Source organism: Archocentrus centrarchus, chromosome 14 (genome assembly GCF_007364275.1).
Source record: "Archocentrus centrarchus isolate MPI-CPG fArcCen1 chromosome 14, fArcCen1, whole genome shotgun sequence".
Taxonomy (NCBI): domain Eukaryota; kingdom Metazoa; phylum Chordata; class Actinopteri; order Cichliformes; family Cichlidae; genus Archocentrus; species Archocentrus centrarchus.
This window is the reverse complement of record NC_044359.1, coordinates 319075-325074: the sequence shown is the minus strand read 5'-3', so window position 1 is coordinate 325074 and position 6000 is coordinate 319075.

Genomic DNA, 6000 nt, shown 5'->3' with positions numbered 1-6000 from the left:
ACTCTGTTCAGATTATAAATGAGTCACATGACACACTAGCAGAGTCAGCTGACTGGATGGAAACACAAAAGCTTCTAAATCAATAAATTTTGATTCATTCAAATAACAGGTTGCAAAAAATATTTAAGTAAAATAACCAGAAAATAGCTGAGAAATATCTGATGATTCAAATCTGTGAAGAAAAAAAAAAAAAGATTTTAATCTTAAAATGTATTTGCTGTAATACCCAAATCTGTCAGCAGGTGGCAGCTGGACCTGGATTAATTTGATTAAACAACAAAAAACAAAAAGAAGTTTTCAGCTTTTTATTTTTATCAGTAACAAAGTAAAATAATCATAAATTAATGATAAAAACTGTGATTATAGAATTTCTTCAGCTGTTCTTGTTGGTTTACACAAAAAAAAATGAAATACAATAACCCGAGTCATCATGATGAGTATTGATAATCATGATAATAATAATGTTTGGTTTAGGCACAAAGACTTTTCCACTCATGCTATTTTCATTTAAAGTGAGAGAATAATTCTGTATACTTGTTTTCATTTTTTCAAACTTTGTGCTTTTGACTCTATTTGACCTCCTGAACTGAGTCTCTACAGAAGTGCAGCCTTTGCTGCTGGTTTTTGTTGAACATATAAAAGAGTAACATCTGTTTCAAGAGCCACCAAAGTGAGTCTTCTCTGTGAAGTTCTGTTGGTCAGACCATGAAGCAACTCCTAGGCAGCTCCATGAAGTCTCTGCTGAACTTTGGCAGGTGGAGGTTGTTGTAATTTATTATATCTGTGATGCAGGTGCGTGTTCTTTTAAATGAAAAGGATTCAGATGACAACGGAATAAAAATCAATAACTTGAATTTAATCAGCCAAAGATCACACAAGTTACAGACCGGTCTGGGTGAGACTTGCAACCTATCTGAGCTAATACAAATCAGCTGGTTCAGGGCATGAAGTCTGAACCCCTCTCTGGCTAAACCCAGACATCTCGTTATCTCATTCTATTACATCATTAGAAATATTTGAAAAATGTGCAAGGATGGTTCAGGCTGGTTCCCATCCGTGGTTGGTTTTGGGGACCTTGGATGTTCCCCTTATCGTTCCATTTGTCTCCTCGGGTGCCTAAGCCAGCCGTTGCCGCACCGCCCAGCACTTTCTGGAATCTGTTATGACAGACACAGAGACACAGAAGGCCTAGGCTGTCCTTGCTACCAAACAAAAACAAAATGTACTTCTACTCTGGTGATTAGCACTACTATCTTCATTTCTCTCTTCTAAAACAGTTGAATACATTTAAATCAGCAAAGGCAGAAATGCATAAAATGATTATACTTGTGATTTTCATAATATTACTTCCTTCAAGGTCAGGAACACTTCAGCTTCTGTTTGTCAGAGATGCTGAGATAAGGTTTCTGATGCAGGCCTGAGTCTGTCCACTCAGGCTTCACCAACTGGTCACATGACCTGAATCCACCTGAGTGGTTCTGTCTGATGTTGCTTCCTGTTCAAAGGAACAGGACAAAGGGGTTCAGCTGTGTGAGGAGCTCAGTTCAGCCTCAGCTTCTTGTGGAACTTTTGAAGGAGTTTATCACTGGGGTCATCTTTGGCCACCAGAAAAAAATTTCAGCTTCATTTCCATGAGCGAAGAGGATGATGGTCTACCTCCAGGCACCCTCTGGGTGCCTTCAGCACAGTGTCTCTTTCCTTTGCTGTGTCCCACACTGATGACCAGCAGGATGGTGTGGGGCCCCGGGGCCGAGATGATGTTGCATTTGTGGTGCCTCTGACTCAAGAGGTAGAGCAGGTCACCTACTAATACAAAGGTTGGTGGTTTGATCCTGGCTGCTCCAGGCTGCATGCCAAAGTATCCTTGGGCAAGATACTGAACCCCAAGTTGCTCTCCGATGCAACCGTAGGAGTGTGAATGTTAGATAGAAAGCACTTAAGTGTAGAAAGAAGTCCTTGCATGAATATGGATGATTAAGGCATGTTGTATAAAGTGCTTTGAGTAGAGTAGAAAAGCGCTATATAAAAACCAGTTCATTTGCTATTTGAAGATCTCCCTCTTCACGGTGTCTTCAGGCAGAGAGGTGTCAAAGAGGCTGGGAGTGTCCACCACAGAGACAATTCTCTGCGCCTTCAATCCTGGAGAACTTTTCACCAAAAGATCTTCTAAATGTGGTTGATAGCACGAAACCTTCCTCTTGTTCAATTGATGTTGTACCCACATTTCAATTAAAGGTTTTCTGCACCATTGGGCCGTGTGTTAACAATAATTAACGGGTCACTGGTTACTGGCTCTGATATTTTAAACAGGCTGTAATTCATCCCTTATTTAAAAAGCCTGATGCTGTTCCTTCTCTCTCTCAGAATTTTAGACCAATTTCAAAGTTGCCTTTTATGTCAAAAATTGTAGAAAAAGTTGTGGACAAACAGCTAAATGTTATGTTAGCTAAATATAACATACTCAATAAGTTTCAGGTTTTGGTTTTGGTTCTACTGCCGAGAAGCTTTTACTCCATTGGGATTGTTTTTCACCTGCTAAAAAGGTAACAGGAGTGTCGAGCCACGAAACCAACACTGTTAGAGGAGTTTGATGAACTGACATTACCTCCCAATTATTTAAATTAAGCTTCAAACTTGAGGCTTTAGATAATGTATCAATAAATTGCAATATCTTTGGGACTTCTGGGTGGTAGTGGCGCAGTGGGCAGGTGCTCACCTTGCAACTGGAGGGTTGCTGGTTGGAGTCCCCATTTGAGCACATACTGTCATTGTGTCCCTGGGCAAGACACCTGTGTGAATGTGGTTGTGTGTTTGGTGGTGGTCAGAGGAGCCGTAGGCGCAAATTGGCACGCCTCTGTCAGACTGCCCCAGGGCAGCTGTTGCTACATCAGTAGCTTACCCCCACCAGGTGTGAATGAATAGTGCATGAAATTGTAAAGTGTCTTTGAGTGTCTAGAAAAGCGCTATATAAGACTAATGCATTATTATTATTATTCTGTTAAGTGCTTCATAAAGATTGTTGTATTGTCACCAAACTCTCTGACCTACCAGACTGCTTCACACACACAGACTGGGACGTATTCAAACACAAGGACCTGGAAACATTCACAGGGACGGTACTGGACTACATTAGGTGCTGCATTGGAAATGTGACTGTTAGCAAAAACATCCGGGTTTTCCCTAACCAGAAAACCCGCGATGCTGCCTTCAGGTCAGGCGACAGAGCTCTGTACAGTGCTGCTCGAGCTGACCTGAACAGAGCAATTACAAAAGCCAAGGTGGACTACAGGAGGAGAATAGAGTCCCATCTCTCCAGCAATAACACACGGGAGGTGTGGCAGGGCACTTAACTGTTTCTTTGCTCACTTTGAGACACCTCAGGACCACACAAATTTGCTGACGACACCACAGTGGTCGGACTCATCTCAAAGGGAGATGAGGCAGCCTACAGAGAGGAGGTCCTGAAGTTGAAAGCCTGGTGTTCAGAGAACAACCTGCACTGAACACCATGAAAACCAAAGAGATCATCATCGACTTCAGGAAGCACAGGACTGACCCAGCTCCCCCTCTACATCAACGGTGTCCACACCTTCAGGTTTCTTGGTGTCCTCATCTCTGCTGTTCTCTCTTGGTCAGATAACATCACAGCTGTTATGAAGAAGGCTCAGCAGAGACTTCACTTCCTCAGGAAGAACAACTTGGACTCAAACCTGCTGCTGACCTTCTACCACTCATCCATTGAGAGCCTGCTGACGTACTGTATCACAGTATGGTACAGCAGCTGCACTGAGGCAGACAGGGTCAGGCTTCAGAGGGTAGTCAAGACAGCACAGAGAATTGTTGGCTGATGGCTCTCCTCATCTCCCATTAATTTTAGTTGGCGACTGTGACTGAAATCACAGTTCCAAACAGAACACTCAGGAACATCATAGTCACAGATCTAAAGATAAAGCCATTTACATGCGCCTGTCACCCACTTCCACCAACAAACTGGCCATAATACTGCAGTTTGCAAACAGAAAATATAAATGAATCTTTTATAGCTGCAATTGAGAGAACAATAAAAGATTTTAGCTGTAAAGTTAAACACAAACACAAGAAAAACATACTTCCCTGGATGAGCTCTGACATACTCAAACTAATGAAAGAGAGGGATCTTGCATTAAAAACTGCAATTAAAACTAAGTCAGTTAGTGCTAAAAATCTGTTCACAACACTGAGGAATAAAACTGTTAAAGCCATACGCAAGGCTAAAGCAGATTTTTTCTTGACTATAATAGAAAATGCAAAAGGGGATTCTAAAACAATATGGAACCAACTGAAAAACTTTTAGGACAGGACATAAAAAGGAAACAACTTCTAGAAATTAAGATAAATGGACAAATTACAAATAACACAAACAAAGTTGCAGATGCCTTTCAAAATTTTTTTATTGAATCTATATCCACTATTGCCCAAAGCTTCCCACCTAACAATCTGAATGTTTGTCCGAAAAATAAGTCAAAGCCGATTTTCAATCTAGGCACAGACACAGAATCTGAAGTCTTACAGACAATAAAAACATTAAAAGCTTCCAGAACTAGAGACATATTTGGCATAGATATGTGCATGCTGAAAGAATTCAGTTCCACGTTATTAACACCAGTGACCAAAATTGTCAATCTCTCCATTATTGAGGCGGTATTTCCAAGTGTGTGGAAATCAGCTGCTGTTGTCCCAGTATTCAAAAACGGAGATCCATTGTCAGTGTAAAATTACAGACCAATCAGTATCTTACCTACAGTGTCAAAAGTTGCAGAGAAACTTATTTCCCAACAAATAATAACACATCTGAATACCACTACATTTTCTCTTCATTCAATGCAATTTGGTTTCAGAACTCGACACTCTACGGAAACTGCTAATTGTTTTTTCATAGAAAATATCAAACATTTGCTGGATAAAGGTGGTGTGGTTGGGGCTGTGTTTCTTGATCTAAAAAAAGCCTTTGACACAGTAAACCATAAAATATTGTTAACCAAATTAAGAAAATTTAACTTCTCAGCAGATGCAATAAAATGGATAGAATCATATCTTTCGAATCGCTCACAGTCAGTCAGGATCAGTGATTACCACTCACCGCTCCTCGCTCTGTCCACAGGGGTGCCTCAAGGTTCTATTTTGGGGCCTCTGCTATTTTCACTTTATATAAACGACTTACCTTCAGTTTGTCCAGATGTCTATATTCAGATGTATGCAGATGATACCGTTATTTACACGCATGGTAAAAACACAACACAAGTAGCTGAAAAACTTTCACAGTCTATGGCCCATGTCTCTGAATGGCTAAACCAATCCTGCTTACAACTTAATGTAAACAAAACTGTTTCAGTGTTCTTTTCTAAATCAAACATTGCAGATAATAAAGCAGATATTTATGTGACAGGTGAAAAAATAAAAGTTGTGTCAGAATTCAAATATCTAGGTATCTTAATAGACTCTAGACTAACTTTTAAGTCACAGATAAAAACAATCTGTAAGCGAGTGAAATTTAATATTGCAAATTTCCGTTACATAAGATCACACCTATCACTTCAGGCAGCTAAAATGTTCATGTACAGTATGGTTCTGTCTCATATCACCTACTGTCTTACAACGTGGTCACAGGCAAACAAAACAACACTCAAACCTTTAGAGTCACTTTACAAACAGACAATCAAAATTTTGGATAGAAAACCATCACGATATCATCAGTGTGCCATTCTACAAAAGCATAAGCTTTTAAGTTGGGAAAATGTCATCAAGTATTCAAATCTCTGTCTGATATTCAAAATCATCCGTGGTCTGTCATCTCCTCCACTCAGTCAGTTTGTTAACATCAGAAATGCCACCCACAGAGTAACACGAGGGGCGGCCCGAGGAGACTGTGTTGTTCCTCTCAGGAAAAGTGCCTTCAGTCAAAGTGCCTTTTCAGTTACAGCAGCACAGGAGTGGAACTGTGTCCCTCAAAACATCAGAGAA